Raw genomic sequence first — 25,689 nt, 5'->3', positions numbered from 1 at the left:
AGATACCTACATAGAGCAAAACCCTCTATCCCCAGACATGCCCTCTGCACAAGAGAGAAGTGTGGTTGCCCATGTGGCAAGAGCATTAAAGAGAGGGACACACCTGTCACCGCGCTTCCAAGGAGAATGTCTGGGGAAGGCGCAGTCCCTGCCCCGCGAGTAGAGAGGAGACCTTGACTTTGCTGTTGGGAAACTGACGTGAAGCAAGAAAGCCTGGACTCAGAGGAACAGCCGCCGAGGCAAGACAAGTGTCATCCACTCACAGTGCGGAGACACAGAATCCTGGCTGCCATGGAAACAGGAGTGGATGACTAGGGCAGGGGTACGTGCTCCACTCTGAGAAAGGAGTCTGGGCAGAAGGCAGGCATGTCCTCTCCCTCTTGGGCGCATGACAGCAGCAACATGACCGCCTGTCCCTCGGGCACCTTTCGTGTTCCGACCAGGCGCACGACCTTGACCTCGCAGAAACAGTTCCCTGGAGGAACGGGCAGTCAGCTCCCATCTTCCTACAGGTTGTGGAAGCGTTTGCGGAAGCAGGGGTGTCTGGGGAAGGGAGGCGGACAGTCCCCCACAGGCTCCCTATCCCAGGGCGCAGGCGCTGTGTATTTTACCTGTCGCCTCTCCTCTCGTGTGTGGAAGAAGGCACAGGCGTGGTCCCCGAGTCAGCCTGAACACCAGAGCAAAAGGCCAGACCCTGGTTATGCCGGGAGTTGGCAGTCTGCACAGAGTGCCAACCTGGGCGATTCACGCTGCTACAGGGTCAAGGCTGTGTCTGCTGACATCGGAGAGGCAGTGTGAACCCAGGGCTGTAACCTAGTGCACGGGAAAGCAAGTCCCAAAAGGCAGCAACTCTCCTGCCTCCAGACTGATGTCATCTAAATACGAAAGAGGACCTCAGATGTTCTCTTTAGGATAAAAAAGGAAAACATTTTTAGGATGTGGGGGAGGTGGCAGAGATGAGTGGAAGAGGACACCAAAAACGGGAAGCACCAGAAAGTTTGGGGAGTTGGACTCTACTCCTTCCCCACTTAAAATCCAAGGATCTTGCCCACCACATGACAAGACAAAAACGATGAAAGGCTCTATCGAGATCCCAGCTAAGGAACTGTATACAAATTGAAATAGGATAACTAGGAATCCAGAAAGAAAGGTAGGTCACTTCCAAACTATGAAAATCCTTGAACAGAAATATCCCAAGGAGAAAACCAAGAGCCATAAACACAGGAAAAGATTCCTAGCATCCTCAGAGTTCCCCCAAGAGCCAAGGAAAACACAATGTGTTAGTGTTAGTACAGAGAAGGCAGACCCAAAGAAGTGTTGCTCCATCCACTGGACTGAATAGTGAACAACTGATGAATCACAGAGTGGGGCACTTGGGTGGCTTCATTGTGAAGCATCTGCTTTCTGCTGAGGTCCTGATGCCAGGGTCTTGGGATCAAGCCCTGCCTGGGGCTCTGTGCTCAGCAGGAAGCCTGCTTCTGCCTCTCCCACTTGCCCTGCTAGTCCTCACTGTCTCTCTCTTTCTGTCAAATCCGTCAATCTGTCACCCAATTCCTTCCATTCAATAAGTAAAAACACCGTGTTGACGCCTGGGGTCCTAAGGAACAACAGGAATATTGAGGGTTGTTTAAAGATCTTTTCGTTTTTAAGGTTTTATTTCTTCCTTTTACAGTCAGGCAGAGAGGGTGGCAGAGAGTCAGGGGAAAAAAAGCTCTCTTCTAAGCAAAGAGCCAGAGAAAGGGCTAGGTCTGCAGGCTGGTGCCTGGCTACGCCAACGTCAAGCCCTGTAGCAGCACCGCCAGTCCCCTGGGGATCTTCCTACACATCCTGCCTGCCCCTCTCCCCGCGGGTGCCTGGGCGCCACCCTTGCCTCCTCTCTGGACTGGTCTGGGGCCCCGCCCCCCCAAGCGAGAGAGCTCAGAGGATGCTGGAGGCGCTACTCCCTCCTAGTGCCTCAGCTCCAGGGCTCAGAGGCTCCCGGTGGCGGCGGGAGCGGCTGAGGGAGAGCAGCCCTGCGAGGGCGGGCAGCATCTCGGGCTCCTCCCACTTGCCTCGGGTCCGTCACTTCTCTCCCCAGCCCTCCCACTCTCAACCATTGTTCATTTCTGTGAAAGGTTTACCTTGTTTGTTTTACAGAAAGAGCACACGGGAGAGAAGGAGGTGGAATGGCCAGGACCAAGAGAGAGTCCTAGTGGACTCTGCCCTGAGCCCAGAGCTTGCCTCAGGGCTCAATCTCAAGAGCCTGAGATCACCCCCTGAGCCAGAACCAAGAGTTGGGCAATTCACGGAGGGTGCCGCCCAGGAGCCCCTCAGCTGTTGTTGATCCATTTCTGGAGAAGGGCTCGGGCGTGGCTCCATTGGTTGAATGTCTGCCTTAGGCTCAGGTCATGACCTCGGACTTGCAGGATCTCCACCCGCCTTGGGCTCCCAGCTCCTTGGGGAGTCTGCTTCTGCCTCTGACTTTCTCCTCTCTCCTGCTCTCTCTCACTCATTCTCTCTCAAATAGAGAAAGAAAACCTTTCAAACAAATGTCTTGAGCTTTGTTTGAGGCGCTTGAATGTGGTTGAGCTCAATGAGTTTCTCATCGGAAGCACACACCTTGAGGATGGCCATGGCTTTCTAAATGGGTGCTTTGTTGTTCCGAAATGCCTTCTTTCTCTCTTCATTCTGTCTGCTGTCTCTCTACTGTCTCTTGTCACGACCTAGGAAAATCAGACTTTTAGGATTCGCTTGGGGCCACTCTAGCCCTTTTCATCCTGTTTCTTTTCACAAAAGCTATACACTCCTCTGCATCCTTCTATGTAGAGTTGATTTTTCACTGACATATTCAGGTCTTTTCTTTCTATAGAATTTTAGTCGTTCATTCTGAAGGGAATTGTTGAAATGATGAAGTTGAAGTCTACTACCTGGCTAGTCCTCTTTTCTTGTTCGCATCGATTCCTTCTTCTATTTTGAACTGCCTTCCTTTTGATGACTTGACTCATTGGGAGGCTGCTATCTGCCTTCTACGATTGGCTGTCCCACGGGTAGTGAGATCTTAGTAGGTAATTCTGACTCTTTCTCAAATTGTTCTCAACCGTGGTTAGGGAATCTGTAGAGGAAGCTTTCTTGAAGGGACCTTTTTATCCTGCTCCTAACTCATGATCCTTACTGGATATCTACTGAAGATTCTGACTTAGCCACAAGAACTCTTCCGTCGGGCTGGTTGGAACTCCAGTGACCTCTAGGCTTGGAGGAGCCTTGGCAACCATCTGGTTCAGTTCCCTTGACTCTTCGTTAGAACCTGGGGCATTTTCTCAGATACACACAGCTTCCTATTGAGCAAGGACTCAAGAGGACTCCAGGGTGTGTTTCCAAAAGCTTGTTTTCTACTTGACTTCCTTCTTTCTGGAACCCATGGCCTTTTCCTCACTCCAGCCTTATTGAATTCCAATCTCTCTTTCCTCACACCCGGGAGACTCCCCTCTTTTCCTTGGAATCTCCTTCCTCTCCCCACCATCCAGAACTCCTCCAGGTGAAAAGCTGAGTGAATCCTGGGGCTCAGTGTTTTTGTTTGTTTCTTTGCTTCTTTTCCTTTTCACAGGGTTTACAAGTGTGTGTTCCTTTTCAATATTTTAAAGAGATAGATATAGAGAGAGAGAGATACTTTTTTCTTTTCCAATTCCCCATTGGCTTCTGGTGAGTTTCTTTTCCTCTAATCAGGTTTCTATTAGTTTTCTAGGGTTGCTATTACAAGATACCACAAGCCTAGTGGCTGAAACAAAAGAAGTGCACAGTGTCACAGTTCTAGAGGCTACAATGTTGGTAGGCCATGCTCTTTTTGTAGGGATTAAGGAAGGTCTATTCCAGGCCCCTCTCCCAGCTTGAAGTTCTGCCCTGGCTTTGGGCTTCTTCACATAGCCTTCTCCCTCGGGGTGTATGTGTGTATCCCCAATTTCCCTTCTTTGAAGGACACAAGTCCTCCTGAATGTGGGGCTGAGTCTGTTCAAATATGACCTTATACTTGCTACTTACATCTCCAGGGACCCTATTTCCAAGAAACATCACGCTACCAAGTGCTGGTGTTTAGGACTGGGATAGTTTATATGCATACACACACACACACACACACACACACACAAATATGTGTGTGTGTGTATTCCTTATTTATTTAATTTCTTTCCTAATAAAACATTTTTGTTCAGCATCTTAGTCTTCCTTCCTTTCATTACAAGGTTATTCGCATGATTTTAGTGCCTCCTGAACAATTCGACCGTCTCTATCTCCTCAATCTCCATGAAAGTTACTGTTAGCTAACGTTGTCTGCCATTTTTTGAAAAAGAGTTGGTATCTCTTTGGAGTTTTCAGTTTTTGGTATTGAGTATCTGTTTATAGGCCTTTGGAGGTGTCTTTCATCCTAGTCTTTCCTTCTGAATTTGTTTCTTTTTGGGAAAGTAAACTCTCCAGTCTTTAAAAGAAGGACCTGTAAAAACTAAATGGTTCTTCTTTGTAAGTCTAATTTCCTTTTTCTCTTTTTGTATGTTCTTTAAGTGACCAGAGATATGGGGGATGACAGCATTTATCATCGTTTAAAGGAAAAAATTTTTTCAATTACATTTAAATTAATTTATTCAATTTAATTTAACATTTAAAATTTAATTTAAGGTTCAAATATAAAAATTTAAATTAAATACATTTAAAGAAAAATATATTTTTAGAAAGGGATCTAATAAGGACTGAAGCACAAATTGCAAGACAACGGACATAAATTGAGGACCTCAGTCATCTATACTCTAATGAAAAGATTCAACTAATTTTAGACTTCAAGGCCCCCTCCAGATTTAAAGTGAGGGGTCAAAACAACTTGACATGCTAATAGTCATGAAAAGAAAGCTGCGGTGGCAATCCTTATATCAAATTAATTAGATTTTAAGCCAAAAACTATACTAAGAAATCAGGAAAGATACTATATCATATCCAACATTTCTGTCCAACAAGAATATTTAACAATTTTTAATATCTATGCTCCTAACATGGAAGTAGTCAACTATATAAACCAATTAATACCAAAATCAAAGAAACCCATCAACAATAATACAATAATAATAGAGGACTTTACCACCCGCCTCAGTGAAATGGATAGATCATCCAAGCAAAAGATGAACAAGGAGATAAAGGCCTTTAATGACACACTGCAATAAATGGACATAACAGATATATTTAGAACATTCCATTCCCAAACAGCAAAATAGAAATTCTTCTCTAGCACACATGGAACATTCTCCAGAATAGATCACATCTTGGGTCATAAGTCAGGTCTCAACCTGTACGAAAAGATTTGGGTTGTTCCCCACATATTTTAAGACTGCAATTCTCTGAAATTACAAATCAATCCCAAGAGGAAATTTGGAAAGAACCGGAATACATGGAGGATAAAGAGAATTTTATTTAAGCATGAATGGGTCAACCAGGAAATAAATGAAGAATTGAAAAAATTCTTAGAAAGAAATGATAATGAAAACACGGTGGTTCAAAATCTGTGGGACACAACAAAGGTTGTCCTGAGAGGAAAGTATATAGCGATTCAAGCCTTCTTCAAGAAACAAGAAAGGTCTCAAATACACAACCTAACCCTACTCTTAAAGGAACTGGAGAAAGAACAGCAAAGAAAGCCTAAACCCAGACAGAGAGGAGAAGTAATAAAGATCAGAGCAGAAATCAATGAAATAGAAACAAACAAACAAACAAACAAAAAACCAGTAGAAATAATCAACGAAACTAAGAGCTAGTTTTTGAAAGAATTAATATGATTGATAAATCCCTGGCCAGAATTATCAAAAAGAAAGAGAAAGGACACAAATAAATAAAATCATCAATGAAAGGGGAGAGATCACAAGCAACACCAAAGATATACAAACAATTATAAGAACATATTATGAGCAACTATACGTCAGCAAATTTGACAACTGGAAGAAATGGATGCATTCATAGACATGTGTAAACTACCACAACTGAACCAGGAAGACATAGAAAACCTGAACAGACCCAAAACCAGTAAGGAGATTGAAACAGTCATCAAAAATCTCCCAACAAACAAGGGCCCAGGCAAGATGGCTTCCTAAGGAAATTCTGCCAAACATTTAAAGAAGAATTAATACCTATTCTCCTGAAAATGTTCCAAAAAATAGAAATGGAAGAAAAACATCCAAACTCATTTTATGAGGCCAGCATCACCCTGATCCCAAAATCAGACAAAGATCCCATCAAAAAGGAGAATTAGAGACCAATATCCTTGATGAACACAGATGTGAAAATTCTCACCAAAATACTAGCCAATAGGATCCAAGACTTCATTAAAAGTATTATTCACCATGACCAAGTGGGATATTTTCCAGGAATGCCAGGATGGTTCAACATCCACAAATCAATCAATGGAATACATTAATAAAAGAAAGAACAAGAACCATATGATACTCTCAATAGATGCTGAAAGAGCATTTGACAAAGTACAGCATCCTTTCTTAATCAAAACTATTCAGTGTGTGGGGATAGAGGGTGCCTACCTCAATATCATCAGAGCCATCTACGAAAAATCCACAGCAAATATCATTCTCAATGGGGAAAAACTGAGAGATTTTTCTTTACGGTCTGGAACACCGCAGGGATGTCCATTATCATCACTGTTATTCAACATAGTACTAGCAGTCCTAGCCTCAGCAATCATACAACAAAAAGAAATTAAAGGCATCCAAATCAGCAAAGATGAAATCAAACTATTACTCTTTGCAAATGATATAATACTCTATGTGGAAAACCCAAAAGACTCCATTCCCAATCTGTTAGAACTTGTACAGGAATTCAGTAAAGTGTCAGGACATAAAAGCAATGCACAGAAATCAGATGCATTTCTATACACCAACAGCAAGGAAGAAGAAAGAAAAATTAAGGAGTCAATCCCATTTATAACTGCACCCAAAATCATAAGATACCTAGGAATAACCCTACATGAAGAGGCAAAGTATCTATACTCAGAAAACTATAAAGTACTCATGAAAGAAATTGAGGAAGACACAATGAAATGGAAAAATATTCCATGCTCATGGAATTGGAAGAAAAAATATTCTGAAAATGTCTATGCTACCTAAAGCAATCTACATGTTTAATGCAATCCCTATCAAAATACCATGTTTTCCAAGGAAATGGAACAAATAATCCAAAAATTTATATGGAACCAGAAAAGACCTTGAATAGCCAGAGGAATGTTGAAAAAGAAAGCCAAAGTTGGTGGCATCACAATTCCAGACTCAAGCTCTACTAAAAAGCTGTAATCATCAAGACAGCTTGATGCCATTATGGTACGGGCACAAAAACAGACATATAGATCAATGGAACAGAATAGAGAGCTCGGAAATCGACCCTCAACTCTATGGTCAACTATTTTTTGGCAAAGCAGGAGAGAATGTCCAATGGAAAAAAGAGAGTTTCTTCAACAAATGGTGTTGGGAAAATTGGACAACCACTTGCAGAAAAATGAAACTGGACCATTTTCTTACACCACACACAAAAATAGACTCTAAATGGATGAAAGACCTCAATGTCAGAAAGGAATCCATCAAAATCCTTGAAGATGACACAGGCACAAATCTCTTTGACCTCAGCTGCAGCAACTCTTCCTAGAAATATCACCATAGACAAGGAAAGCAATGCAAAAGTGAATTATTGGGACTTCATCAAGATCAAAAGCTTTTGCATGGAAGAGGAGATAGTCAACAAAACCCAAAGATAACTGACAGAATGGGAGAAGATATTTGAAAATGACATATAAGTTAAAAGGCTAGGATCCAAAATCTAAAAAGAACTTATCAAACTCAACACCCAAAGAACAAACAATCCAATCAAGAAATGGACAGAGGACATGAACAGACATTTCTGCAAAGAAGACATCCAGATGGCCAACAGACTCATGAAAAAGTACTCCACATCACTTGGTATCAGGGAAATACAAATCAAACCACAATGAGATACCACCTCACACCAGTCAGAATGGCTAAAATTAACAAGTTGGGTAACAACAGGTGCTGGCCAGGATGCAGAGAGAGGTGAATCCTCCTATACTGTTAATCTCACAAAACAAACTGAGGGTTGTCTGGGAAGGCGGGTAGGGAGAGGGTGGTTAGGTTAAGGATATTGGGGAGGGTATGTGCTATGGTGAGTGCTCTGAAGTGTGTAAGACTGATGATTCACACACCTGTAGCCCTGGGGCTAATAATACATTATATGTTAATTTTAAAAGATGATAAAAAATAAACAAATGTATGAGCATATTATTTTTGGATCTTGAAAATAACATTTTAATATTTATGTGTGAGGTTAGAGTATGAAGACTAGTCACCTTGATTTGAGAGTGAAAAGGGATAGTTCCCTTTCATTTTGTTGGTGAGACTATAAGTCTAGAAATTCTAAATCCAAGCATTTAGCCTAACAAAAAAAACTGAGTTTGCAAATAGAGCATCATACTAACACATATGCATACCAATTCATGAAAACAATTCTTTACAGATTTCAAGGCAATTATATATATATATATATAATATTATATTATATATTATTACTTATAATATATAAAGTTATTATATATATGACATATTCTTTTAAAACAATAATGTATTTTTAGCCAACATATTATTTAAGGCAATTCTTTAAAACATAAAGATGCAGTCGTCTCTACAGTTGACCCTTGACCAACACAGTTTGGAACTACCTGAGTCCATTTATAACGTGGATTATTTTCAATAAATATACTGGAAACGTTTTTACAGATATGTGAAATTTAAAAAACTCACAGACAAACCACATGTCTTACTGAAAAAAAAATATGTTTTATTGTACAAATACAGTATATAATACATATACCATACAAAAATATGTGCTATTGACTATTTATGATGTCAGTAAGGCTTCCAGCCAACAATAGGTTATGAGTAGTCAGTGTTTGGGAGGCCAACAGTCATACACAGATGTCTGGCTGTAGGGAGTGTTGCTGCCTCTAAACCCATTGTGTGTGTGTTTGTGTGTGTGTTTGTGTGTGTGTGTTTGTATCATGCTCTTTCCTACTAGACATTTTAAAGGAATTATATAGCACTGCCACAAAGACAGATCATCCATCATTCTCCATTAACTGACTTGGAATAATATCCACAGTATATTTTCTGTGAAAAAAGAGTGTGAAAATATTATGAACATTATAATGCAAAAGTGGATGTTTTTATAAGATGAGGAAATTTTATTTATTGATAGTCCCCTGGGACAGAGATTCATGTATATTTGAGAAAAAATGGTTTAGAGTGGTATAGAGCCATGAGGGCCATACTCATATAGCAGGTGCTTGCTTCAAAAGAGGGCAGATATTATGAACACAGGCATTTAGTTCATCAAGACGGGTTTGGACATATTGATGATGGGGTGTCAGCTCAGGAAGAACCAACCAAATCATTGTGTGTAACAAAATAGATATCTGAGTGATATCTGTTAGGAAGAGGCCAGATATTGGAGAAGGAAGTAGGGGAAGAAAATGTAGATAGCTCTGTGATCAGAGTTCCTACTGTGCTTGTGGGAGAAAATAAATTGTCTTGGGGATTTTTATGTTTTTTAAAATTAATTTATTTTTTATATCTTTTCAGTGTAACAGTATTCATTGTTTTTGCAGTACACCCAGCGCTCCATGCAATACGTGCCCGTAAATTGTAGGATGTGTGATATAAACAATTGCATTCATCTCCTCAGTGAAACCCATAAGTTTTGCATATTTCACCATGAATGTTTCCAGAGTGTGAATGAGAGAATATAATGAATTATGTATCTAGCACAGACACAGTCACAGAGATGCTGATGTGAGAGGAACAGAGACCAGTAATGTGTTTGTACCTTGTGCAAAAGTCAAGAGGGACAAGGACTGGAGCTCTCCATACAAGGCACCAAAGTGTTAACTGCCATTTGTTGTTTTCTGTTTTTTCTTTTCAAATTATATAGCCTAATCTTTCATAACAAACATGTGCTGATAGTTAGAAAATGTATTGCTTTCATTAAAAGAGCTGTGCTCATCCAGTGGCTTGTTCAGAGTTTCATCCATACTGATTGGGTGAGGATCATATGCCAGATGTCATGTGTTTCTTTTTTTTAGGTTTTAAAAAATTTATTTTTTCACCACACCCAGTGCTCCATGCAATCCATGCCCTCTATAATACCCACCACCTGATAATACCCACCACCTATAATACCCACCACCTGATACCCCTCTATAATACCCACCACCTGATACCCCAACCTCCCACCACTTCAAACCCCTCATATTGTTTTTCAGAGTCCATAGTCTCTCATGATTCACCTCCCCTTCCAATACCCCAACTCCCTTCTCCTCTCTAACACCCCTTGTCCTCCATGATATTTGTTATGCTCCACAAATAAGTGAAACCATATGATAATTGATGCTCTCTGCTTGACTTATTTCACTCAGCATAATCTCTTCCAGTCCCGTCCATGTTGCTACAAAAGTTGGGTATTTGTCCTTTCTGATGGAGGCATAATACTCCATAGTGTATATGGACCACATCTTCCTTACTCATTCGTCCATTGAAGGGCATCTTGGTTCTTTCCATAGTTTGGCAACCGTGACCATTGCTGCTATAAACATTGGGGTACAAATGGCCCTTCTTTTCACTCCATCTGTATCTTTGGGGTAAATACCCAGGGGTGTAACCTCATCAAATCTATCTATGAAAGACCCACAGCAAATATCATCCTCAATGGAAAAATAGCTTTCAGCCTTCCCGTTGAGATCAGAAACACGACAAGGATGCCCACTCTCACCACTCGTGTTCAACATAGTATTAGAAGTCCTAGCAACAGCAATCAGAGAGCAAAGAGAAATAAAAGGTATCCAAATTGGCAATGAAGAAGTCAAACTCTCTCTCTTCGCAGATGACATGATTCTTTATATGGAATACCCAAAAGACTCCACCCCCCAAACTTCTAGAACTCATACAGCAATTCAGTAACGTGGCAGGTCAGTCAATGTACAGAAATCAGTGGCTTTCTTATACACCAACAATGAAAATACAGAAAGGGAAATTAGAGAATCGATTCCATTTACTATAGCACCAAGAACCATAAGATACCTGGAAATAAACCTAACCAAAGAGGTAAAGGAACTGTGCTCGAGGAACTACAGAACACTCATGAAAGAAATTGAAGAAGAAACAAAAAGATGGAAGACCATTCCATGCTCTTGGATCAGAAGAATAAACATTGTTAAAATGTCTATAGGGCCTAGAGCAATCTATACTTTTAATGCTATTCCTATCAAAATTCCACCAGTATTCTTCAAAGAGCTGGAGCAAATAATCCTAAAATTTGTATGGAATCAGAAGAGACCCCGAATCGCTAAGAAATATTCAAATTAAAACCACATTGAGATATCACCTTACACCAGTTAGAATGGCCAAAATTAACAAAACAGGAAACAACATGTGTTGGAGAGGATGTGGAGAAAGGGGAACCCTCTTACACTGTTGGTGGGAATGCAAGTTGGTGCAGCCTCTTTGGAGAACAGTGTGGAGATTCCTCAAGAAATTAAAAATAGAGCTTCTGTATGACCCTGCAATTGCACTCCTGGGTATTTACCCCAAAGATACAGATGTCGTGAAAAGAAGGGCCATCTGTACCCCAATGTTTATAGCAGCAATGGCCACAGTCGCCAAACTATGGAAAGAACCAAGATGCCCTTCAACGGATGAATGGATAAGGAAGATGTGGTCCATATACACTATGAAGTATTATGCCTCCATCAGAAAGGACGAATACCCAACTTTTGTAGCAACATGGACGGGACTGGAAGAGATTATGCTGAGTGAAATCAGTCAAGCAGAGAGAGTCAATTATCATATGGTTTCACTCATTTGTGGAGCATAACCAATAGCATGGAGGACAAGGGGTGTTAGAAGGAGTAGGGAATTTGGGAAAATTGGAAGGGGAGGTGAACCATGAGAGACTATGGACTCTGAAAAACAGTCTGAGGGGTTTGAAGTGGCGGGGGTGTGGGAGGTTGGGGTACCAGGTGGTGGGTATTGTGGAGGGCACAGCTTGCATGGAGCACTGGGTGTGGTGAAAAAATAATGAATACTGTTTTTCTAAAAATAAATAAATTGGGAAAAAAAAGAAATGTTGAAAAACAAAAATAAAGCTGGGGGCATCATGTTACCTCATTTGAAGCTTTACTACAAAGCTGTGTTCACCAAGACAGCATGGTACTGGCATAAAAACAGACACATAGACCAGTGGAACATAGTAGAGAGCCCAGATATGGACCCTCAACTCTATGGTCAAATAATCTTTGACAAAACAGGAAAAAATATACAGTGGAAAAAAGACAGTCTCCTCAATAAATGGTGCTGGGAAAACTGGACAGCTATATGTAGAAGAACGAAACTCGACCATTCTCTTACACCATACATAAAGATAAACTCAAAATGGATAAAATACCTCAATGTGAGACAGGAATCCATCAGAATCCTAGAGGAGAACATAGGCAGTAATCTCTTCAATATCACCCACAGCAACTTCTTTCAAGATATGTCTCCAAAGGCAAAGGAAACAAAAGCGAAGATGAACTTTTGGGACTTCATCAAAATCAAAAGCTTCTGCACAGCAAAGGAAACAGTCAACAAAACAAAGAGGCAACCCATGGAATGGGAGAAGATATTTGCAAATGACAGTACAGACAAAAGGTTGATATCCAGGATCTATAATGAACTCCTCAAACTCAACACAGACAATCATATCAAAAAATGGGCAGAAGATATGAACAGAGGCTTCTCCAAAGAAGACATTCAAATGGCTATCAGACACATGAAAAAAAGTTCATCATCACTAGCCATCAGGGAGATTCAAATTAAAACTACATTGAGATATCACCTTACACCACTTAGAATGGCCAAAATTAGCAAGACAGGAAACAACATGCGTTGGAGAAGATGTGGAGAAAGGGGAACCCTCTTCACTGTTGGTGAGAATGCAAGTTGGTGCAGCCTCTTTGGAGAACAGTGTGGAGATTCCTCAAGAAATTAAAAATAGAACTTCCCTATGACCCTGCCATTGCGCTCCTGGGTATTTACCCCAAAGATACAGATGGAGTGAAAAGAAGGGCCATCTGTACCCCAATGTTTATAGCAGCAATGGCCACGGTCGCCAAACTGTGGAAAGAACCAAGATGCCCTTCAACGGATGAATGGATAAGGAACATGTGGTCCTTATACACTATGGAGTATTATGCCTCCATCAGAAAGGACGAATACCCAACTTTTGTAGCAACATGGACGGGACTGGAAGAGATTATGCTGAGTGAAATAAGTCAAGCAGATAGAGTCAATTATCATATGGTTTCACTTATTTGTGGAGCATAACAAATAGCATGGAGGACATGGGGAGTTGGAGAGGAGAAGGGAGTTGGGGAAAATTGGAAGGGGAGGTGAACCATGAGAGACTATGGACTCTGAAAAACTATCTGAGGGCTTTGAAGGGCGGGGGGTGGGAGTTCGGGGTATCAGGTAGTGGGTATGATAGAGGGCACGGATTGCATGGAGCACTGGGTGTGGTGTAAAAATAATGAATACTGTTATGCTGAAAATAAAAAATAAATTTAAAAATAAAATAAATGAGAAAAAAAGAACTGTTAATGCAGCTCTTTCAGAAATTCAAAGTTCTCCTATTCCTTTTCCCGATACCCCAAACTCTCCTGCTTATCAAAGGGGGCTTATAAAAGTTTCGCTTTTTTTCTCCTTAAAGTTACAAACCTTATCATATCCTTGAAATAAAAAGTCAACCTATAGATGCCTGAAACTGAATGGAACCAAAGGAAAGATGCTTTTTGAAAGTACAAACTGCTAATAACACATAAATATGAAATATGAACTGCTAAAGGGATCCTGTGCCTAAACTCTATGATAGTCTCCTTAATATTACAGGGACACAAACAAATCTTAGTTTTCTCCATACATGTTAGTGACTCTAGGCTCCATGCAGTGGTCTTTATGTCTACAAATATATGTTGTCAATGTGAGCTATTTTTCTCACTGAATGGATATTGCCCAAATTAATTTGTAGAGAGCTTTATCTCCTTGGATTGAAGACAAGTACATGTAAGGATTGGGGATTCTAAAACTTTCAGAAAGATAGAAACTAACCTAAATGTGTTGCAATTCATATGATCTGGGCAAATAGACTTGGCTTTAGTTATAAGCACTAAAATTAAAACTTTCATGTGCTTTGGTTTACTAAAATAAGTATATGTGATCTCTATTCCAAAATGTTAAAATAGAATAGCTTAGAAGAATCACAAGCTTTTATGTTTCCTAATTTTTTAAAATTTTATTCTAATTAATTTTTATTTTATATTTTAAAATTTTATTTTAATTCCAGCTACTCGACACACCATGTTATATTAGTTTCATGTGCACAGTATAGTGATTCAACACTTCCATCCATCACCTGTGCACATCAGGACACGCACAACCTGCAGTCCTCATCTCCTACTTCCCTGATCCCAACCCATGTCTCACACAATTTTTATGGGTACTCTCAGTGAAACTGTTAGGAACAAGTTAAATTGAATAGATGTAAATAAAATTAGAAATTTTAGATAAGGTCTTAGTCTTCCAAATCTTTTGGGTAAACTAAAACTTTAATGTTTTGGTGAGTTAGGTCAATGGTTAAATCAAATTTTCATTAAATATCTAGATCATACTAGGTAAGATAATACTAAGTTATTAGTGTTGGGTCCATTATCAAAGGAACAAGACTGAGACAAAGTTACACAAAGCCTTATTCTATGCCAAGCATTAGAAGTTAGACTGACTGGCCGGGGAAACAAGGCTGAGACAAAGTAAAAGTTATGTAAAGTTTTATTCTATGCCAAGCATTAGAAGTCAGACTGACCGGCTAGGGCCGCCTCCGAAGAGAGTGACGCTCCTTGGTCTTACAGGCTAGTTTTTATAGGGCACAATCTCAGACATCTGCATATGTGGCTTTGGCTGATTGGATGTCTCCTACCTGTATGTTTTAGTAACGGTTACCTGGAACCAATACTAGTAACTGTTGAGGCATTTATTAAACAACAAAATGGCCTTGTTTTAGGTGTGTATTTTAGTAACAGTTACCTGGAACCGATATAAACAAAATGGCCTTGTTTTAGGTGTGTGTTTTAGTAACAGTTACCTGGAACTGATACCAATAACTGTTGAGGAATTTATTAAACAACAAAATGTCTTCCTAGGCAACATGGAGTCACTATAGCTAAGTAGGCCCAGGCAGGCCCTAGGGGGTTAACATGTTTTAACATGGAATTGACCCCAACAATTAGTGAATGAACATGAGTTTATCTCCTTTTTGTTACCTTATTGCAAAGAAACTGGGCTTGTTTTTAAATGCATTTTGTGCTTTCCTGAAAGATCGTTTAATGAAGAAGCACATATTTCAGCAAATTATGAATTGCATTCATAAATTTCCCAACCTAAAGAATACTTGTTCACAGTTCACAATTGCTTTCTTTAAAAATGAAAGTTTCCAAGAGTTAAGAATTCTAAGTAATGTAATGAAGGCTACTGAAAATAATAAGAAAAACCATTCAGAATACAAAGAAGGTAAGATGTGTGTTTTTCATAAGTAAAGGAATGAGGAACGGAAATTTTTTTTCAGGGAAAAAAAGAAAGGAATTCTGTTTTGCAGCAAAGCTGGTTCCCTAAATATGGCAAACTCAGGACAAAAATCTAAATGTAAAAGAGAAAGTTGTAAAGCCTTCTAAAAAGGGAATGTTTGGAAAGGAATGCTATGTGTGGTCAGGATGGTCTAAGATTGGAATGAAGAATATTCCAGTCAAAATTAAGCTGGTAAAACATCAGAATTTGGTTTTCCTTCCTCAAGAGAATGAAGGATTTTGTGTTTGTTTTTTTTTTTTTAATTTTCTTTTGGGGTATTGGCCCGCTTAAGTCTCTTTGACCTGGAACATCCCAAAGGATTTGCTAAATTAATTTAGCTTATATGATATGTTAAATTACATGATAATCATTGTCAAATAAAACTTCATACTAAGGTTTTTTGTGGCTATTATAGTTGTAAGATTGTGGCACATGTAGATAAGGTCTATTCCAGTTCAACAAAACATGGCTCCTCATTGCCAGATGCAGGCCATCCTGATATCCTTGTAACATGGCACCTGTTTCCTTCTGAATCAGAGAGAAGAAGGGGAGTAAAGAATGGGGGTGATTTAAAGAAAGAGTCATGGCTAAGGAAAAACCAAGACAACCACCTGGTTCTTCCCAGATCCCTGGCAAGCCTCATTTTTCTTTATTTTTTTCATTCCTTCACCCACCATAGGGCATTTAAGATGATTCAATTGATAAATGGACATCAGTGGGAAGCCTTCTAAAACAGTAAAAAAAACAAAAAACAAAAAAAACAAAAAAAACACAAAAAAACTGTTTACCAGTGGTGTCTAACTTGTCATGTCCATAATCCTGAACAACTTTTTGTCTCCAGAGGTTTCAGACCTCCTTCCTGTGGACTCTTTGAACACCTGCATCTGGGTTCATCATATACCCTTGTTGTTTCTGTATTTTCTGCATCAGTTAAAGCCTTTCCCTGCCAAGAGACTGATGATTCCACTGTGGCAAAGACACTGTTAAAAATGGGTTTCTCCCTTGGGGCACACTTTCTGTGATCTCCAGTGACCAGGGCACATATTTCACTGGGCAAGTCACAGGAGACTTTAGGAAATACCTGGAGACTCCGTTGAATTATTTCAGTGTACAACATTTTACTGATCCATTGTGTTGCATACTAGTCTATCCAACTACTGTAAGTCTACGATATTCAGTGCTCAAGCCTGTCTTCAAGAGGTTATGGACGCCTTCCTAGATCACAGTTAAAAGGATCCTCTCCGGAGGGGGGACAAGATGGCGGGGTAGTAGGAAGAGGCGTCTTTTCAGCCAGTACCCCAAAGTGAGCTGATTACCTACCAAAGAACTCCGATCACCCATGAAATCAGCCTGAGATCAGAATTATACACGTCTGGATCTCTACAGGGGCAGAAGACGCCAGTGAGCAGGTAAAGTGGAATGGTAACTGCGGACTGATATCTGGAAGATAAACAAAAGGGGGAGGGAGACACCAGTGGCGACCGGTGGGAAAGTAATACCCCAATACGAGCGAGAGTGCCCTGCGTCTGGGGACCAGCAGTAACTCGGAGACTGGTTGAAAGCACTCCAAAAGAGCAAAGGATCGCGGGGGGAAATTGTGGGAATCGGGGCGGCTAGGGACAGGGGCTTAAGTCCCCGGTCCCAGACGGCCTCCCCGGCGCGGAGGCAGAGAGAGTGCGGCGGTGAAACCGCTCCTGGTCCCTAAGCCGCCAGCAAGCCCGAGAGCGCGTGGGTTCCGGCTCCTGTGAGGGGATGGGAGCTGCACCGGTCTGCGGAATGCGCGCTAGCCCTACGACAAAGCTTGAGATACACGCGCACGTCCCTAACTCTCCCCTGAATTACTGAGGCCCGTCTGGCGCTCCTTGACCCGCGCCATTGTTTCAAAGCCTAAGCCGCGCACGCGCACGCGAAACTCTTCCCCAGACAGAGGCGCGCAAAAGCCTAGCCTGGGGCTCACGGACCCGCGCCACATTCTCAGTGCCCCAGACGGGCGCCCGACCCATAGCCGCCTCTGAAAAGAGGTGCGCGCAAGCCGGGCACTCCCAGCCCGGGCCGGCGGCAAAATCTCAGTGTGCGATCGCTGCTTGGAACCTCTCTGGTGGTCGGGAGCTCCCAGACAGCCTCCACTGCCTTGGCTTTGGGGACGAGCAAATAATCCTGCACCCCCAGGGTCTGCACCTTGGAACCTGCTCTGCCAGCGGCCAAGGGGGAATTTATTCAGCTTCTGCACCCAGACTGAGGCTTCTCTCTGAGAGGGAGATCAGGGTGCGGTTTGATTTCTTCTAATACTACAAAAACCATCAAAGGCGGTCAAGGTGAGAGGGAAAAAAGTGAACAAGCAAAAAATCCGCCAGAGAACAAAAGCCTGAAAAAAACCAGGTTCCCCAGAGCCCACCCCCTTGAGGGGGGCGGGGGGACTCAACTCAGGAAACATCATTGACTGACAACCCACGTGGCAGGCCTCTCCCCCAGAAAACAAACCAAGAAAGAAAAAAAAAAAAAAGGACTACAAGAGAACCACCACTACTTCATAGGAAAACTTGTATTGTTCACTCGTTTCCATTTTCGGGTTCATATTTTTTTATTTTTTTTATTTTTTACACATAGGTAATTTTTTAACCTATTTACCATCACAGCGAGCTGTACAGTACATCAAATTCCATAATACCTTTCTAACCTGAACTTTTTGATACATACACCTATGATTTTCTTTTGCATTTTTATTTTTTGAATTCCCTTTTTAAAAAAAATTTAGTTTAGTTTAGTCTAGTATATTCCTTTTTATTTTTATCCTCTAATATTCATATAGAGTTAACTTCAAAGTAATCCCCTTTTCCCAATCAATACAACCCCTATAGGTAAACCAATTTTTAATCCCCTTTATCTTAGGAAAGTTGAGTCCTTTAACAAAGACATCAAGATACATCCAGGAAGAATCAAAACAACCTTCCTCGCACACACTGAGAATTTATAAGAACTCTCCCATCTTCTTCCACCAGTGTTTCTGTGTTTTTTGTGTTTGTCCTTATAGCATATAAATTTTACACTTGTGATTCTTTTTGACGAGGTTCTTTCTTTATTTGCATATATATATTTTTTTCTTTTTTTCTCTTGCCATATAATTGTATCAGTCTTTTTATCTCTTTTTGTTTGTCTACTTCATAAATCTTACCTTGGGGCCCATCTGGGCTGAACCTTCTCTTTCATCTTCCCTTTCTTTCCTGTCTCTCTCTCTCTCTTTTTTTCTTTTTTGTTTTTCTTTCTCTTCTTTTCCTCTTTTTCTTTTCTTTTGTCTCTCGTTTGGGTGGGGAATCCTGATTGCTCAGAAGTGTTCCAGGGTGCACCTTGACTGCACCAGAGTTGATACATCCAGCTACATCTGTTCAGTCTTCTCCCAACAAAATGACTAGGAGGAAAAATACAGAAGAAAAATACAGAGGATGGACCTTCTGCAACAGAGCTAATGGCTATCAACATAGACAATATGTCGGAAAGAGAATTCAGGCTAACAATTATCCAGGCAATAGCTAGGTTGGAGAAAGCCATGGATGACCAAACAGTATTGATTAGGGCCGAGCTGAAAGTGACCAGACAGGATGTTCACAATGTTAGGGCTGAGCTTAAAGCTACCAGGGAGGAGGTCCACAATGCTCTCAATGAGTTCCAATCTAATCTAAACTCTCTCAAAGCTAGGGTAACTGAGACAGAAGATAGAATTAGTGATCTGGAAGACAAACAGATAGAGAGAAAGGATCAGGAGGAAGCCTGGAACAAACAGCTTAGATCCCACGAAAGCAGAATCAGGGAAATAAATGATGCCATGAAGCGTTCCAATGTCAGAATTATTGGAATTCCTGAAGGGGAGGAGAAAGAAAGAAATCTAGAAGATATCGTGGAACAAGTCCTTCATGAAAATTTTCCGAATCTCGCGAATGAAACCAGCGTTCATGTGCTAGAGACTGAACGGTCTCCACCCAAGATTATACACTCCAAAAAAACATCACGACACCTGATAGTCAAATTGAGAAATTATAATTGTAGGTATAATCTCTTGAAAGCCGCCAGGGCAAAGAGGCTCCTTACTTACAGAGGGAAGCCCATCAGAATAACGTCAGACCTGTCCACAGAGACCTGGCAAGCCAGAAGAGGCTGGCAAGATATATTCAGGGCACTAAATGAGAAGAACATGCAGCCAAGAATACTTTATCCAGCAAGACTGACATTCAAAATGGATGGAGAGATAAAGAGTTTCCAAGACCGGCAAGGCTTAAAAGACTATGCAACCACCAAGCCGATACTGCAGGAAATATTAAGGGGGGTTCTATAAAAGAGGAAAAATCCCAAGAATAGCATTGAACAGAAATATAGAGACAGTCTACAGAAAGAAAGACTTCAAAGGTAACTCGATGTCAATAAAAACGTAACTATCAATAATCACTCTCAATGTGAATGGCCTAAATGCACCCATAAAATGGCACAGGGTTGCAGATTGGATAAAACGACAGGACCCATCCATATGTTGTCTACAAGAGACCCATTTTGAACCTAAAGATACACGCAGACTGAAAGTGAACGGGTGGAGAATCATCTTTCATGCCAATGGGACTCAAAAGAAGGCTGGGGTAGCGATTCTCATATCAGATAAATTAGACTTCAAACTAAAGACTGTAGTCAGAGATAAAGAAGGACACTACATAATCCTTAAAGGGACTATCCACCAAGATGATCTAACTATTGTAAATATCTATGCCCCAAATATGGGAGCAGCCAAATACTTAAGAATACTGTTAATCAAGATAAAGAGTCATATTGACATGAATACACTAATCGTAGGAGATCTTAACACACCTCTTTCAGAATTAGACAGATCATCGAAGCAGAAAATCAATAAAGAAACAAGAGCATTGAATGACACATTGGACCAGATGGACCTCATATATATATACAGAACATTCCACCCTAAAACAACAGAATGCTTATTCCTTTCAGGTGCACACAGAACCTTTTCCAGAATAGACCACATACTGGTTCACAAATCAGGATTCAACCGAAACCAAAAGACAGAGATTATTCCCTGCATACTCTCAGATCACAATGCTTTGAAACTGGAGCTCAATTACAAGGAAAAGTTCCGAAGGAACTCAAACACCTGGAAGCTAAAGACCACCTTGATTAAGAATGCTTGGATCAACCAGGAGATCAAAGAAGAACTGAAACAATTAATGGAAACCAATGAGAATGAAGACACTTTGGTCCAAAACCTATGGGATACAGCAAAGGCGGTCCTAAGGGGAAAATATATAGCCATCCAAGCCTTGCTCAAAAAAATTGAAAAATCCAGAACACACCAGCTGTCTCTACACCTTAAAGAACTGGAGGATCAACAATAAATCAAACCAACTCCACACATAAGAAGGGAAATCATCAAGATTAGAGCTGAGATCAATGAGGGAGAAACCAGAGATACAGTAGAACGTATCAATGAAACTACAAGCTGGTTTTTTGAAAGAATCAATAAGATCGATAAGCCACTGGCTACACTAATCCGAAAGAAAAGAGAGAAATCCCAAATTCATAAAATTATGAATGAAAAGGGAGAGATCACAACTAACGCCAAGGAAGTAGAAACAATCATCAGAAGTTATTACGAACAGTTATATGCCAATAAGCTTAGCAACCTAGATGAAATGGATGTATTCCTGGAAAAATATAAACTACCAAAATTGAACCAGGAAGAAATCAACAACCTGAATAGACCGATATCTAATAACGAGATTGAATCAGTGATCAAAACCTCCCAAAAAACAAGAGCCCAGGACCTGACAGATTCCCTGGGGAATTCTACCAAACCTTCAAAGAAATAATAACACCTATTCTCCTGAAGCTGTTTCAAAAAATTGGAGCAGAAGGAAATCTTCCAGACTCTTTCTATGAAGCCAGCATTACCCTGGTCCCCAAACCAGGCAAGGACGCTACCAAAAAAGGAGAATTTCAGACCAATATCACTGATGAATATGGATGCTAAGATTCTCAACAAGATCCTAGCCAACAGGATCCAACAGCACATTAAAAAGATTATCCACCATGGCCAGGTGGGATTCATCCCTGGGCTACAAGGATGGTTCAACATTCGTAAATCAATCAATGTGATACAACAAATTAATATGAGAAGAGAGAAGAACCACATGGTCCTCTCAATTGATGCAGAAAAAGCATTTGACAAAATCCAACATCTGTTCGTGATTAAAACGCTTCAAAGTATAGGGATAGAGGGAACATTCCTGAACCTCATCAAATCTATCTATGAAAGACCCACAGCAAATATCATCCTCAATGGGAAAAAGCTTGCAGCCTTCCCATTGAAATCAGGAACAAAACAAGGATGCCCACTTTCACCACTCTTGTTCAACATAGTATTAGAAGTCCTAGCAACAGCAATCAGACAACAGAGAGAAATAAAAGGTATCCAAATTGGTAATGAAGAAGTCAACCTCTCTCTCTTCGCAGATGACATGATTCTTTATATGGAAAACCCAAAAGACTCCACCCCCAAACTACTAGAACTCATACAGCAATTCAGCAACGTGGCAGGATACAAAGTCAATGTGCAGAAATCAGTGGCTTTCTTATATGCTAACAATGAAAATACAGAAAGGGAAATTAGAGAATCGATTCCATTTACTCTAGCACCAAGAACCATAAGATACCTGGGAATAAACCTAACTAAAGAGGTAAAGGATCTGTACTTGAGGAACTACAGAACACTCATGAAAGAAATTGAAAAAGACACAAAAAGATGGAAGACAAATCCATGCTCTATGATCGGAAGAATAAACATTGTCAAAATGTCTATACTACCTAGAGCAATCTATACTTTTAATGCCATTCCGATCAAAATTCCACCGGCATTCTTTAAAGACCTGGAGCAAGTAATCCTAAAATTTGTATGGAATCAGAAGAGACACCGAATCGCTAAGGAAATGTTGAAAAACAAAAATAAAGCTGGCGGCATCACCTTACCTGATTTCAAGCTTTATTACAAAGCTGTGATCACCAAGACAGCATGGTACTGGCATAAAAACAGACACATAGACCAGTGGAACAGAGTAGAGAGCCCAGATATGGACCCTCAACTCTATGGTCAATTAATCTTCGACAAAACAGGAAAAAAATATACAGTGGAAAAAAGACAGTCTCTTCAATCAATGGTGCTGGGAAAACTGGACAGCTATATGTAGAAGAATGAAACTCGACCATTCTCTTACAACCGTACACAAAGATCAACTCAAAATGGATAAAAGACCTCAATGTGAGACAGGAATCCATCAGAATCTTAGAGGAGAAATAGGCAGTAATCTCTTTGATATCAGCCACAGCAACTTCTTTCAATATACGTCTCCAAAGGCAAAGGAAACAAAAGCGAAAATAAACTTCTGGGACTTCATCAAAATCAAAAGCTTCTGCACAGCAAAGGAAACAGTCAACAAAACAAAGAGGCAACCCACGGAATGGGAGAAGATATTTGCAAATGACAGTACAGACAAAAGGTTGATATCCAGGATCTATAATGAACTCCTGAAACTCAACCCACACGAAACAGACAAACACATCAAAAAATGGGCAGAAGATATGAACAGACACTTCTCCAATCAAGAAATACAAATGGCTATCAGACACATGAAAAAATGCTCATCATCATTAGCCCTCAGGGAGATTCAAATTAAAACCACATTGAGATATCACCTTACACCAGTTAGAATGGCCAAAATTAACAAAACAGGAAACAACATGTGTTGGAGAGGATGTGGAGAAAGGGGAACCCTCTTCACTGTTGGTGGGAATGCAAGTTGGTGCAGCCTCTTTGGAAAACAGTGTGGAGATTCCTCAAGAAATTAAAAATAGAGCTTCTCTATGACCCTGCAATTGCACTCCTGGGTATTTACCCCAAAGATACAGATGTCGTGAAAAGAAGGGCCATCTGTACCCCAATGTTTATAGCAGCAATGGCCACAGTCGCCAAACTATGGAAAGAACCAAGATGCCCTTCAACGGATGAATGGATAAGGAAGATGTGGTCCATATACACTATGGAGTATTATGCCTCCATCAGAAAGGACGAATACCCAACTTTTGTAGCAACATGGACAGGACTGGAAGAGATTATGCTGAGTGAAATCAGTCAAGCAGAGAGAGTCAATTATCATATGGTTTCACTCATTTGTGGAGCATAACCAATAGCATGGAGGACAAGGGGCGTTAGAGAGGAGTAGGGAATTTGTGTAAATTGGAAGGGGAGGTGAACCATGAGAGACTATGGACTCTGAAAAACAGTCTGAGGGGTTTGAAGTGGCGGGGGGGTGGGACGTTGGGGTACCAGGTGGTGGGTATTATAGAGGGCACGGCTTGCATGGAGCACTGGGTGTGGTGAAAAAATAATGAATACTGTTTTTCTGAAAATAAATAAACTGGAAAAAAAAAAAAGTCTGTGCTACTGAGGGACATCGTTCCGGAGGGTAAACCAGGGCGAAGCCCACACGGGGTCAGCATGGCTTCGGGTCTCGCAGGGTCACAGAAAGATCGGGAGTGTCTGAGTGTTGTAGAGCTTGCAGATATTGGAACGGGAAAGCCGGCTACACAGAACCGACAGTAAGCTCGCAGCTCAGTGTTGCCTTGAGCCAGTCTTGGGCTCAGTGAGGTTGGAGCACGGCTGGAGGTTGGGCAGACGGGAGATACTAGGAACTGTTCGCTGAGGGTGCACTGGGGAGCGGGGCCCCGGGATTTTGGCTCCTCCAGGCCGGAGATCAGGAGGCCGCCATTTGTATTCCCGTCTTCCGGAACTGTACGGAAAGCGCTCAGGGAACAAAACCTCCTGAAAGCAAAGCCGAGCAGATCACTCAGCCCGGTCCCTGGTAAGGGCGGTGTAATTCCACCTGGGGCAAAGACACTTGAAATCACTACAACAGTCCCCTCACCCAGAAGATCAACAAGAAATCCAGGCAAGACCAAGTTCACCTACCAAGGAGTGCAGTTTCAATACCAAGGAGAGCAGCAGAATTCCAGAGGAGGAGAAAACAAACCACAGAACTCATGGCTTTCTCCCTGTGATTTTTTAGTCTTTCAGTTAATTTAATTTATTTTCTTTTTCATTTTTATTCTCTTCTTATGCTAAATTTTTTTTAAACTTTATCCTTCTCTTTTTTAACGTTTTTTAACTAGTTTATATAATATATATACATATATTTTTTCTTTTTTATACTTTTTTTATTCGTTTTTTTAAAATTTTTTTTCTTTTTTTTTCTTTCCTTATTTTTGAACCTCTTTTTATCCCCAAATCAGAAGAGATCCCAATCTCTTCAATCTCTTTTTTTAATTCTTTATTTTTCTTTCTTTCTTTTTAAACCTGTTTTTATCCCCAAATCAGAAGAGACCCCAATCAGAAAAGATTGGGAGATCCCAATCAGAAGAGATCACAATCAGAGGAGATCCCTCACCCAATCGTGAGGGGGGAGAAATCCCCCCTCACGATTTGGGATCTCTTCTGATTAGGTTAAAGCATATTTTCCTGGGATTGTTGCCACCCTTTTAGTATTTTACTTGCTCCTTCATATACTCTTAGCTGGACAAAATGACAAGGCGGAAAAATTCACAACAAAAAAAAGAACAAGTGGCAGTACCGAAGGCTAGGGACCTAATCAATGTAGACATTGGTAATATGTCAGATCTAGAGTTCAAAATGACAATTCTCAAGGTTCTAGCCGGGCTTGAAAACAGCATGGAAGATATTAGAGAAACCCTCTCCAGAGATATAAAAGCCCTTTCTGGAGAAATAAAAGAACTAAACTCTAACCAAGTTGAAATCAAAAAAGCTATTAATGAGGTTCAATCAAAAATGGAGGCTCTCACTGCTAGGGTAAATGAGGCAGAAGAAAGAATTAGCGACATAGAAGACCAAATAACAGAGAAT

The sequence above is a fragment of the Neovison vison genome, chromosome 9, assembly GCF_020171115.1.
Source record: "Neovison vison isolate M4711 chromosome 9, ASM_NN_V1, whole genome shotgun sequence".
Lineage (NCBI taxonomy): Eukaryota > Metazoa > Chordata > Mammalia > Carnivora > Mustelidae > Neogale > Neogale vison.
This window is presented reverse-complemented; position numbering follows the sequence as displayed.